At 39.4% G+C, this 14,221-nt stretch overlaps 2 long non-coding RNA genes across 2 annotated transcripts; both read right to left on the reverse strand.

Annotated features, from left to right (window-relative positions):
- Positions 1-3,457: 3,457 nt before the first annotated feature.
- On the reverse strand, positions 3,458-11,388 carry LOC120546693. The gene is made up of 4 exons (XR_005636920.1): positions 9,309-11,388; positions 4,685-4,742; positions 4,127-4,200; positions 3,458-3,949 (listed from the first exon to the last, which is right to left on the reverse strand). It is a non-coding gene; the product is annotated as an uncharacterized LOC120546693 (long non-coding RNA).
- A 98-nt stretch (positions 11,389-11,486) lies between these two features.
- Positions 11,487-14,221, reverse strand: LOC120546692. The gene is made up of 3 exons (XR_005636919.1): positions 14,163-14,221; positions 11,654-11,700; positions 11,487-11,530 (listed from the first exon to the last, which is right to left on the reverse strand). It is a non-coding gene; the product is annotated as an uncharacterized LOC120546692 (long non-coding RNA).

Here is a 14,221-nt window from a genome sequence, read left to right on the forward strand (position 1 = left end):
AAGGAGTAGAAAGTACAAATAATTGAGTGAAAATGTAAGGAGTAGAAGTAAAAAGTATTCTGTAAAATAATTACTCCAGTAAAGTATACATACCCAAAATTTCTACTTAAGTAAGGTAACGAAGTATTTGTACTTCGTTACTTGACACCTCTGATGCTCATGAATATTTAGATGAGCTGCGCGCTGATTGGTTGAGTGAATCCCCATACACACACATTAGAGAAGCGACAGAATTTCATATTCCAGACACTGCAATGTTTCGTTACCACATTCAATTCTGAGACTTTTTTTATGCGAGAAATCAACTATATAAAGCTCAAATATGGGCCGTTTTACGAAAATTGATGGCTAATTGCAAATTTGGTAAGACGTGTCGGACTTTAGGAGCTCCACACAGTCTGACGAGAAAGCGGCAGCCTGCTGGGCTCCATACCCAGCGCAAAGTCACCCTTTGTGGATACTGCATACGGGGCTCCGCGGCCGGCTGCCGGCATAACTATAATATATTTATAGTTTGAATTTCGTCACGGCACTTATATCACAGCTAAGGTCTTACAAAGCTAACAAAAGCTAACAGTCCGATTTGAATGTAAGGCACTTTTATGAAGGTGAGGGGTCTTGTTAGGTGGAGCAGCTAGCTAGCTATGTGTCCCATTCAATACAATGGGAAACGATTGCGGCTAGCTAGCTACACTTTTGGCATAACTATAGTATATTTACAGTTTGAATTTTGTCACGCCACTTATATAACATCTACCCCAAGGCCTTATAAAGCTAACAATGGTGTCAGATTTCAATGTAATCAATTTTTGTGAACACTAGTCACTAAAAAGTCTCAGAAAGTCTCAGAAGTGAATTTAATGGTAAAATAGCAGATGAACAACGTATACAATTTCTAAGATCTGCACAACCTAGATTCAGAAGACTAACTGATCTCAGGTCAGTTGTGTAGCCTATGTAAATGTTGGGGCGTGACAAAGAGAGAAACTACTGCCAAATAAGGAGGAGCTGCCGAGTTGACGTCAACTAGGCAGCTTGTTGCGATTCGCCCGTTTTCAGAGGCAGTTTCAAATAGTGAGATTTGCAGAGGAAAGAGGTGTCAATGGGATTTAGAGGTTCTATGTATGTCCTAGTTACCCACTAAACTGTCATTATTCAACTATGACAAGGTAAAATCAGTTTTGCATTCTATCACCCCTTTAATGATGACTCATGTAGTCAGTAATCAGCTTTTTATTTAAAGATAACTGACTGTGTTCTGTTTTGTCTTCATTAGTCAAATTAAATCCACACTTACACTTCATCAGACAAAGTCTTAACCCTTTCTCTCCATCCTGGTCCACCCTTGAGGAAGAAACACAGTCAGAATGATTTTCTATCCAATATGAGTCCTAACTGGTGTTCAAGATGAAGCCGTGATCCTCAGTTTGTCAGAGTGACAGAGAAATAGGCTAAAAGTCATCTCAGTCAAATGTCTATGTAATGATTGTACAGCCAAGATTTTAATGTTTCTGATGAATGTTTTCATTCAATAAGACTTCTGTGCATCCATGTTTTTCCTAACTCCTGCCTCCTACAATTAGAGAAATTAGAGAATATAAAATCGGTTTTGCATTCTATCACCCCTTTAAAGTATCAAACAGCAACTTACAGTTTCTTCAAACAGTCCACAATGTCCACGTAGAAGAACTCAGGTAATTTGTTTTCTGATGCCTCACAGCTCCACCTGTCAGGAAGCAGACTTTCACAATAATAGCTTTGTTTCTTCCCTCTGCTCCATTACTGACTGAAAGATTTAAAGACTGTAGACACAAACTAGCTCAAAGAAGGTGAAGTCTGCACAACAGCTTAAAGGGAAAAAGGCCCAAAACATATTTGATTGCAGTGAGCCATGACCCTTATCTGTTTTCATCATGTCACATAGTCAGAGGTCATGTGGTCATGCACATAGTTGATTCAGACTAACCGACTCTCATGAATACAATTAAAGCACAATTTAAGATGGCAACACATTTTTCAAAAGCTGACATGAATAAATTATGACACAAAGTTTACAAAATAGATCAAAAAACAGCAGTTAAGATGACAAAACCTGGCCAACTGCACACTACAGACACCTAAAGTGTGTAAGATTAACTTTCTTAGTGTCTAAAATAGTTACAATTTTGTGCAAAAGACAATGTGCAACAGTTGAGGCAGGCTCTTTTTCACTATTTCTTATGTCTCTATTGGCAGATTACAATACTCTTACAGCTCATACACTGTAAAATATTACAGACCCATTAAGTTATCTCCACTTATTTCTTATTTTTAACTGAATGAGCTTATACAAGTTATGGATTTTGAACTCAACTTTATGAGTTTTTGAAAGTTAAACTGCATTTATTCATTGGGTTGACTATTTAAAAAAATGTATGTGTTAATTGAACTTGGGTATGTAAGTTAAGTTATCAGTTGAAAAACTAGCGTGTGTGTGTGTTGCAACAAAAAAGAGCTGCCTTTCGAGTTTAAAATAACCTGTCTTCTTCCACGGCAAAGTTCAAGCATGGACACAATAAATTAATTATACACCGCCGATAAGTGATTCAAATTACTACTAAAATATAACACGTGTTGTGGCAAACAAGAAAGCAATAGTGCCCGGCGGAGGGAGTACCTGTCAATAACTTGGGAATTTCACTCTTCTCAAATTGAAAGGGAAAGTTCTTTTCAAAAGTCAAACGTTTAGCTCCGCCCACATTTAGCCCAACCCCGATCTGCGTACTTCTGCAATTCTGCAATTGGTTCATTGGCTGGCCAATTCCCATGATGCAAGGTGGTAAATAGAGTTGTGTTAAAATTTGCTGAAAAGTTTGCAGTTTGTTCGAAATACAAATGTAACTTTATGAATTTTGTTTATTAAACGTGTGTTTAGAATGTTGTGTTTTGTTGCCTGGTAATTGTCATTGTTGTGCTGGTTTACATTTGTAACCATGAGTTAAGTGACTGTAACGTTTGATAAGAAGAAGTGGAGTATTACGGTGTTAGACATTGAGCAGTAATAGGCTTCCTTCAGCCATTAATCTGCGGTGTGTCACTTCACTACTGGCAAGCTCAGTAGAGAGGCCTCTATTTTGCACGGGCCCTGGGGCGGCCCCACCCAAGCACCCATGCTGTCTCCGTTATAAATGTGTTTATGTTGTTTAAACTTGAAACTGTGAGTTGAAATAAAGCAGAAAAGTATGTCTGTTATACTAGGCAAGGAAAGTTTCTTGCATTGTTAAAGAAAATAAATTATTTGTTTTAACTTAAAGTATGAAGTTAAACCAAGTAATACAAAGTTAAATCAACTAAAAGAACAACTTTAACAAAATAAGAACACTGTAGTTACATCAACCTCATTAACTTTCTAAGTTTCTAAGTTGAAACAATGGCAGTCTTCAAGTTGAGTGAACTTAGATTTTCAAGGCAGCAGGTGAACTTTCATTTCCAAGTTAAACTAACATGAAATTTATTACAGTGTAGTCATGTTGGACTGTTCAATGTTTCAAGCTTATTAAAAGAAAATCACTTATTACTGACAGTTCATAACTATCTTCTCATCCTTGCATAAGAATATAGAGTCCTTTTGACAGTCTGTCTCATGTTATAAAGCTCCATGACATCTTTTATCTGTTACACAGTCAATATTCAACTTGAACTAAACTAATGTCCATATGACTAACGTGGAGAGAAAACTATGTACACATAGGCAGGATTTATGGGGGACTTTTTACAAGTTCTTCTTCCTTTTTTAAGGTTTTTGATTATGTTTTCAGACATTTTAGCTGCTTTTTCTATGTTTCTCTTGCTTTTTTCAGAGTTTTCATTGTCTTTTGGAATATTTTTTGACAATTTTTGTCAAAAAATACATAGGCAGAAACATCAGAGTTGTGTTGTGTCTCACTTTACGCCGTTTGTTTTCTGACAGCTGGAGAAAAGAAATAAAGATCAGCTGTGTGATTCCAGTAAATCACCAACATGGAGATTTATCTTCCAAAACAAGAGTGGTCCAAACTTTCTCAGGAAATAACAAGTGAAGTAGAAACATATTTAACATATTTTACAGAGCCAGAAACAAGCCCTGAAGAGACCAATCAAGACTAACCTGTTGGATGACACAGGTGAGCTGTTCCCTGGAATGAGTCCCAGCTCCACCTGTCAGGCAGCAGGCAGGAAGGGCTGCAACAGGAGCAGATTTTCACAATAAAATTACATTTGGACTGCTGTCGATGCTCCGTTACTGACTGAAAGATTTAAGGACTGTAGACATTGACTACTCCTTGCAAGTGTTGGGAAGTTATTTCCGAAATGTAAAACATTATTGATTACTAGTTACTGTCATTTGAGAGTAATTAGTTATATTACAGTATTACTGTCTCTGAATTGTAATGCTTCACACTACTTTTGAGTTACTTTCACCAAAATACAAGCAGAAGTATGACTTGGCAGGTAGCTTGTGAATTGTGTCATCTTTATCCACTATATACATCATCATTTATTCATATTATTTTATATTATTAATCTGAATATGCAAAGTAACTAAAGCTATAAAATAAATAGTTAAGTAAAACGTACAATAGCGTACTTGACTCTGAATTGTGGTGGACTAGAAGAAGCCTAATAAGTAGGAGAAAATGAAAATACTCAATTAAAAGCACCTTACAATTGAATCGAAGTCGCCCTCGAATCCACTAGTCGTCTGTGAGGGTACTGCAGGTGGTCTATGGAAAAGCAAAATAAAATATTAAATAACAGTTTTTTAACCTTCATTTTACAAGGAAATTCCCCTTAAGAGTATGTATATTTATATAAAATTTAAATTAAATTGTCAAGTTATTGTGTGATTACTAAAATAGGCTAATGACACTTGGCTGTGACTTTCAAGTCCAGTGCCGTTAGAACCACAACATAACCTACTTAATGAGGACTTGTAAAGCTCTGAAGATTAATAATCCCCTAAAATTGCCAAAGGTTTTGAAATGTTGACTATATCCAAGTGTTCTTATTTATGTATAGATTTATTTGCTATGGAAATAAGCCTGCTGTTCAAATGAACCGGATTATGCCCTCAAGCGCTTGAGTAAATGAATAAATTAAATATGTGGCAGCCGTTGTGGACAGTAAACTTTCTTTTAACGAACCTGTTGTACTGATGCGATGACCAGTTATAGTTTTAGTGCTGGTAGGCCTATTAAGAGGAGCAGATTAATTCAGGTAGGACTGTGTGTAGACATATTTTATTATGCGTATTATGAGGTGGTCCACGAAAATTATTGATTACAAATTGTGGCCCACACACACAAAAAGTTTGAAAACCCCTGGCATACGGTATAGTTACTTTCCACCGTTGATCAAATGTAATGATACGTGTAGCAAGACTAAACATTGATTCCTGACATGTTATCTGTCAGTTGCTCTAGCATATTGCTGTCAGCACTGACAGGACACAGATGTCCCCAGCCTACCGTCTCTGGTTCTGACCACGGGAACAGTGATGGACACAGATGTCCCTAGTCTACCGTCTCTGGTTCTGGTTCTGACCACGGGAACAGTGACGGACAGCTCGCTTCAACGCAGTCCTGAAAATAACGTCCATGTCGCAAATGTATCTGTCTGCAGTCATTTCAACCACCGAATCCAGCAACAGGAAATACTACTCACAGACTTTTTATTCTGTGCCGAAATGTTTGGTGGTGTTGGTAAATTCTTAAAAAAACAAACGCCACTAAATGTTGGGTTAAAATGCCTCATGTTAGAATTGTTTGTGGACTTTGGAGGACGCCATAACCACATGGTCGCGCCACAAACAAAGGACACTCATTAACTGGGCATGCTCTGGAGAGCACACTGCACCCACCACTCACCACTGGATCCCCTGGACACAACACCCCTTTGCCCCTTGCACTATTTACTGTATATATTTACTTATTAAATCACTTAAACTTATTTCCCGTGTGTCGTCTGCTTTTGGGACCAACTGACTTAACATAGTTGCCACTAATCTTGGTTAAAGCTGTCACAGAAAATTCAATGCAAATTTTAAAGAATGTATAACACCCGTGGTACAGACAAAATTAAATTTTTCCATGCTAAGTTGACTGATATGTACTACTGTAGGTGCTTAACACTTCATATAGACCCCTGTACACTTATCTTAAGAGTAACAAAATTATTAAAATTATACATTATCACATTTAGGACATAGCATCTGGATTAGCACATGGAAAAACTTCTACCCATTTGTTTCCCTCAAATTTATTATTGCTATCATCCCTCCTATTGAGGCATGACAGGGCTCATGACTCAATCAAGCAGCATATATAATTTGTTCAGTGGTTTTAGCCATTAACACGGTCCTGTGTTACACAGCAAAACCTGTACAAAAGCAACAAAAAGTTAAAAAATCATCTTTTTTATTTTTTTAAAACATTACTAAAATAACATTTTTGCAACATCAACTTAACAGTTTAAACAATTTGTCATATAGTAACTAAAAATACAAAGTCTACAGCGCAGCTTTATTGAAGAACTCACTAGAGTCTAAATGAACTGCTCATAGAATGAAATCTCATATCAATACTGTCTCAACTAATAAACTCAGATGAATTAGACAAAAATATGTTGTTTATTTAATTTTTTTTTATCTTTGGCTTGCAACACAAAGTAATACTAATTGCTGTCTGGTATTGAATGAATGAATGAATGAATGAAACCTTTATTGCCCCGATGGGAATTGGTTTTGCACTCAAGGGAGCCACATTAAACATTAAGCACAGACAACAGTAAATACCACAAAAACCACACCAAAGATCCAACAACATTGAAGATGTAGAGGATACAGAAAACAGAACAACAACAACAACAACAACAACAACAACAACAACAACAACAACAACAACAACAACAACAACAACAACGCAGCAGTGGTGGTGACATGCAATCATCAGTCCAATAGCTGAGATGAATCAATAAATAATTAATAGTGCACATTATAAAATGTGTGCCTGTGTCTGAGCTGGTCAGTAACTGAATGCTCCTCGGCACAAATGATGTAATGGCACGTTTGCTTTTTGTTGAGTCGCTCAAATGATAAAAGATAACGGAGTCGCCAAGGAAGTTAAAAAGATAATTAAAACGACAACTCGACATGCAAAGCAACAAAACCAAAGTTAATATTGGAGTGGCTTTTCTAAGATGGAAAGAGATCATAAGGGCCAAGGATTTTAAATAGGGACTTTGCTTTCTTCTCGACAGGTAATTCAGCCTAATTGTGTAAATTCTAAGTTTTATAGTTGCTACTCGCTTGGCTAACTATAACATGGTTGTGCATAACGCTACAATGACGTCCAGGATACTTTTCCTTGCGTCAATGATGAAAAATGGTTGTCTACCTTGTCACATAAACATTATCGTAAACAACTCATGTCATGCAGTTGTAACACAGACTAGCTAAAGCTAGAACAGCTGAGTGTAAACGATGGATATACTAAGAGCTCATTTCAGTTTCTGTCACGGCCTGTCCGTGACTCTGGCAGTAGTGTTTCCTTCTTTGGTGTTGGGTGTGTGTGTCTGTGGGAGTGTGTGGTGGGCAGGCATGGCTTTTTCCAGAGCGTCTGGCTCTCCAGCGCAGCTGCATGTGATCTTCTAATCAAGCTCCAGCACAAGTACTCCTGAGATCCAGGCAGCCGGCGCCAATTTGTTTTCAGTCAGTCTCGTGGTAACTACTCTCAGCCAAACTTTCGAGTATTCCAGTGAACCTTTTTGTGATCGAAGATTTCCTTGTGTTAATTCTTTGTTGTCTCTCTGCTCAAGTCAAAGTCAACTACGCTACCTGCCACTCACAACCCTGTGTTCGGTGCCTGTGTCGTCTTCCTCAACTCCTCCACCCATTTGGATCACCACCTACCTTTGTTGCAAGATTTCTGTTCACTTGAGCTTTTCGTTAAAGACTCATTGCCCCCTCAACCTCTAGTTGGTGTCCGCTCTTGGGTCCAGACCACACAGACACAACAGTTTCATTGACATTGTTCATACTGCTCAGAGAAATATTAAAAACACAAACCTCCGTTGCTTCTCTCCTACGCTGTAAACATGTGCCTTACACTACTAATCTTGTACAATATATATATTAACAATAGCACTGATACTTGAATAACATTAGTTTGCTTATGTTTGGGGCCACCGTAGGAGTTAAAATGCGCTCGTAATGGGAGGGGCTAGAAAGTAATATTCAGTTGGTTGTCATATACAATTTCACCGCTAGATGGGAGAAATTCTTACACAATGTAGCTTTAAAGACTGTAGGCACTGACTACTCATTACACAAGCTGAACATGTTTCCTAAATTATGAAATCCATCCCCCCTCTGTCTCCTTTCCTCACTGATACCAACAGTGAAGTCTTCAACACAAACATATTAATGTGGGAGTGAATCAGACCTCCAACAGACCCAATCAAACAGCTTTTCTGTCACATTGACACTGTTGGGGAAGTTACTTTTAAAAAGTAATGCTTGCTCGTTACTCATTACTTCTTAAAAAAGTAAGTGTTAGTTAGTGTGTGTAATGTCTGAATCTACTTGTACTGGTCGCGCAGCCACGATGGTCCATGCATCGTCGTAGACACATGCAGCCTCTGTTCTGGAAGTCCTTGCGTGTCCGTGCAACCTACTCAAGTCCACAGGGGTCCGCTACGTGTATGTATGAGACCATCTCCATCGCATCCATCTGTGAGGTTGTCAGCTTTGTGTCTGCCTCGCATGCTCTGTTTGGACGGCCGATTTAACCGCCAGTCCTCAGCGATGTAGTGGCATGTGTCACGTAGCTCTCCGCTCAGAGCACCGTCCAGTAAAAAGCCACGAAGCTTAAAACGCTCTCAAAAGTTAGCGTTGGCTGCTTCTCGCTTGCCATTATTGCTCTGCTACCAGCCTCTGTCACGTACCGTGTGGAGTTTGTGAGCACGCAGCTGAGAAGGCAGTGTCGCTGTCAAATCTGTCCCTGGGAAAAGTAACGTTGCGCCCAACTGAAAAAAGGAACTGTTTCTTTACCACATTTTCAGTAGTAGCGCGTTACACTACTTTTTACCTGAAAACGTTGTTACGTTACTGTAACGCGTTAGACACAACACTGCACATTGATGACATGTTACTGCAGTAAAAGTACTAATAGCACAGAGTAAAGTTCCAGCAGCTGGCTGAGCAGATAATTAACGTGGAGAGAAAACAGACAGACTCTCTGCTCCCTGAACTCAACACAATATGAAAATGAAAAAGTGAAAGACTTACGTACTTGACTGCTCTGATTGGAGGGTTTCTCACGCTGCAGCTCGACCTGGAAGACATCTGGGACACCGAGACATCTTATTGTGTGTAAAAGTTCAACAGAAAAACCACAAACACATCACAGTAACTTTATGCTTTTAATTGTGAAAAGAGACACAATTCAAAACTAAACATGACACAAGTCAACGGCATTTCTACAATTTCATGATCACAGCTTCCATTTTTTAAGGACTGGAAGTGGAAGAAGTTTACAATGTTCACAAGGAATCTGTTCAGTCATTCTCCATTATGTGGGAAACCAGCTGATTTGGGCATGTGGTCATGTGACCTGTTGCCAATCTGGAAGTGATAAAAAGCTCACCAGGTTCATTCATTAGTCCCTTACCTCTCACTGAGCGCAATGCGTTTGTGTGGATTCTCCTGATTCTCCAGGTACAAAAATGTTTGGTTGTGGTAATTTGGGGAGCAATCACAAGTACAGCTTATGGTTGATTTATGATTTTGGTCCCACTAGGTTGATAGCCAGGTGCAAGCTCTCGACCTTCACGGAGTGAACTGGGGCAAATTGATGGTAATGCCTATCAGCTGTTTTAGCCATATGTGGTAGCAATTAACGTTTTGGCTAAATGTTATCCTTTTGCGTTGCTTATGCCACCGCAAGCCATGCGCTACTTTTATAGAATGTGTTTCAACTTGTAGTTTCTTTAAAGTTAAGTTTCTTTGTATGTTTCAGTTTACCACTGACGTGACTAATGACGTGACTAATGAGCTGCTGTGGCTGTGGAGCTCCGGAAAATACTCCCCCTCCCGCATTAACTGTGCTATAGGAGTTTGTGTCCTTGCAAAGTAGGCTTATATTTTATTCTTTTTATTAATGTGCTAATAAATTATTTGCAAGACACTTTGTAACTTTGTGACTGGCCACTAATGTGGTGTTTGTTTTTTCTCAAAGGGGGACCAGTCCAGTCACTGTTTTCTACGGTTATTTTACCATTTTGTTTCTTTTGGTTATTTGCTTTGGTTGATTAATTTTTTTGTGATTTCATTTACAAGTGGTCGATAGATAGATAGATAGATATGGAAGTTTTGACATAGGTTTCTCTCCTCGATTAATGTATGTTCACAGCTTGATCCTGTACAAGGCTGGGTCCGTGTCGACACACTGCCTCCTCGTGGTGAGACTGCACTGGGTGACACACTGTTGCAGTGTGTATGTAACCTCAACACTGTAGATTTTGTAGTGACTTGCATGATATTTAGTTTTATTTTGCATTCTGTCTCCTCTTTCTTTCTCACACAGTCGTCTCCCAGAGTAGTGTGCGCATGCTGACCCGACCTTCCTACTTTGAGGAGAGTAAGACCACATGTATCTGCCATCTAATTTATTATTTTATTAATCTGCCCTTGCTATTTTAATTGGAATTCTTTTAAACTTTTTGTAATAAAACCAAACTTATTTTTGTACAATATTTGCCTCCTGTTAATTGTTCCTGTTAGGGGAGAACTAGAGTTGGTCACACGACATAACATAGTAAGGGTTCCTCCTAACCCTCAATAGGAGGTGGCGTTGTCAGGTCTGAAAGGTTTTATGCTGCTCCAGCACTATTTTATACAAAGTTCATTCATTAGTTCATAACAATAAGCTGACATATTTCTGTAAGTGTTATCCTGTACAGACTCAACTGATCAGCAGTGAGAAACGGGAGGAGACTCTCCGTCCTACAGAGACACTGAGGAACCAGGAGACAAGAACCCAAACCCAGGATAGAGAGGCTGAGTGAATGTGGTGTTGAAGGTGTAGAGGTGGATCAGTGAGTCAGAGGAGACTGTGTAGAAGGACAGAGAGCCAGCAGGACAGTCCACATACACTGCTACTCTACCAGAGACAGAGGAGGAGATGGATTTCTCTGTAATTGTGACAGAGTAACGACAATCAGAGCACCTCAGACTCCAGGACTGATCATTCCATCCAAACACAGTCATCACGGTTTCCTTTCCTGCTGATTCCTCTGTAACTCACTGATATAACAACCCCTCCTCTCCTCTCAACCTCCCAGTAACAGCGACCAGTCAGACCATCTCTACACAGCAGCTGAGGCCAGGAGTCAAACCTCTCTGGATGATCAGGATATGGCTGCTCCTTCTTCACATATGTCACCTTCCTGTTGTTGTCAGACAGTTTGAGTTTTCTGTTCACTGTGTTTGTGTCCAGTGTGAGTTGACAGGAATCTGACGGAGAGAACAAGAAACAACACAGCTGCAGTTATTAACCAATCAGCACTTTGATGATGACATCAGAGGGTTGAATGAGTGATGTCACAGTTCCATAAATGAAATATAAAACAGACTTACACCTCCATGGACCTGGTGTCAACCATCTGACTCCAGCAGGCTCCACCCTGAAAAGAGGGGGGTGGGGGCATTACATCACTCTCACGCACAGCTTCCTCTGATCAAATGTATGGTTGGAATTTACTCATTATATATTCATATTTCAATCAATCAATCAAAATTTATTTATATAGCACTTTACAAAAACCAGCAGGTATCCAAAGTGCTTAACATCAGAAACACATGTCATACAATAGAAAGAATGAACATAGAAAACAGTAAAATCACAAAAGGTTACACAGAAGCAAAAGAATGAAATTGTCACACCACTGCTACGTATTAAAGGCCAGACGAAACAGATACGTTTTGAGTTTGGACCTAAAAAGAGCTACATCTGTGATAGTGCGAATATCAGGGGGTAACTTGTTCCAAAGTCTCAGGGCAGCAACTGCAAATGCCCGATCACCCCACCTTTTATACCTTGATCTAGGCACTTCTAAAACTCGCTGGTTTAAGGAACGCAATGACCGGTTGTTTTTGGGCTGTCAATCAATTAAAAATTGAATTCAGATAATTTCCTTTTAAGTGTCCAATCACTAAGAGAAGTTATCTCAGGACACTTGAAAGATAGAGGTCTAAGTCAGGATTTTATTTCTTTAATTTAATTCGGATTCGGTCAATTCATGTCAATCATTTTCATTTATGTCACTGCTATTGCTGGCAAAATGACCAAAAGAAAGTAGCAAAGTAGTAAAATGGAGCACAGACGCGAAATACAACGGTTCAAAGAACAACGTGACCAAGATATCCTCACAGCCTCACAACCATCTCGCTCAGATAGGAGGGAGTCTGAGACAGAGGGACCAGGTCAGAAACTCCAGCCACCCGAAGTGCCATGCTGCAGACACAGTTCACCTGCTCGTAGGTCAGTTGCGGCCCCCGGCAGAGCAGGTGATTGGATAGATGGGACTTGGGTTTTTTCCAAGATTTGGACTTTTATACGTTTATTCCACTTTGTTTAAACGGTGAAGTGGAGAGGCCTCGTTCACTTGTTTGGAGCTGGCTGGTGAATGTGACGCTCGTATAGGCCTTGCTGGATACACCGTGACTCCATTTGTGGATCTACTGATCGCTGTGGATTACTTTTTTTTTTTCGTGTCATTAGATTACGGCAAAATATGGATCGTGAATAAATCTACTGAAATGTCCGCCACTCCATAACAGAGGAGTGGGATGCATTAGATGAGAAAGCAGAGGTTAATTCATGTATGTTATGGTTGTAAAAAATCAAATAGCATCTGTGCATCTTTGCTAAGTGCAAACTAACACATAATCTGCCCCTGTATAGAGGTTAATACTGCTTTCACTGACTGGCCACGGGAAGTAAAAACGTAATTTTCTGCAACTACTATTTACTGTAGTAGAAAAGTGGAACTTAATTCCACTTCACATTAGAGATTGTGCAAGTTTCAGCAGTTTTAAAATGTCCTTAAAGACTTGGCTGAAGGCGAATCAACTATGTCATCATTGACCTTTATATAACATGGAATGTATATTTTGTATTTTGGTTTATATATGAGTAATGCTTGTCACATGTTTGTTAAGTTTTTATCTGTTTTGATATGTATTGTCTGTATTGTCTATATTGTCTTTTTATCCCCCTTGCCCAGGGACCACAGATGTAAATTAGTTGTATAGCTAACTCTGTAACAGGGCCTGAATTGTGCATGGTCCCTGACAAATAAACTAATAAAATAAAAAAAAATAAAAAAAGTCAAAACGTCATTTTCTGCAACTACATGATGGTCCTTCGATGGTCACACGGACACACACACACACACACACACACACACACACACACACACACACACACACACACACACACACACACACACACACACACACACACACACACACACACACACACACTGTGTTTCACTATCTTTGTGGGGACCTGTCATTGACATAATGCATTCCCACAACTAAATGTCTAACCTTAACCCTTACCCTCACCTTAACCATCACAACTAAATGCCTAACCTTAACCCTTGACCTCAACCTAACCATAACCTAATTATATCCCTAATCCTAAAACCAATTCTTAACCCTCAAACAGCCCTTTAACCTTGTGGGGTCCAGCATTTCGGCCCCACAAAGCTGTCCGGACCCCACAAGTATACTGGACTCCTGGTTTTTGGACCCCATGAATATAGTTAAACAAGAGCACACACACACACCACACACACACACACACACACACACACACACACACACACACACACACACACACACACACACACACACACACACACATCTATAAGACAGAAATAAAGGATCTATAAGACAGTAACAACATGGCGGCAGATCTTTGAGAAGACGCCAGTTTTAATGAATCACACGTCCAGATGTGTTGGTTTCTCTGCAGCTTTCTGCTGTTAAACTAAACTAAAGTAAACTAAAGTAAACTAAACTAAACTAACCCCAGCTTGAGTTCACCAGTCAAACATTACAGAAATTAGAGTTCAATTACCTTCAGCTAGAGCTTCACACGGAGAGGAAAAGCTGCGACACAATCCTTGGGAAGTGAAA

The sequence above is a fragment of the Perca fluviatilis genome, chromosome 18 (genome assembly GCF_010015445.1).
Source record: "Perca fluviatilis chromosome 18, GENO_Pfluv_1.0, whole genome shotgun sequence".
NCBI lineage: Eukaryota > Metazoa > Chordata > Actinopteri > Perciformes > Percidae > Perca > Perca fluviatilis.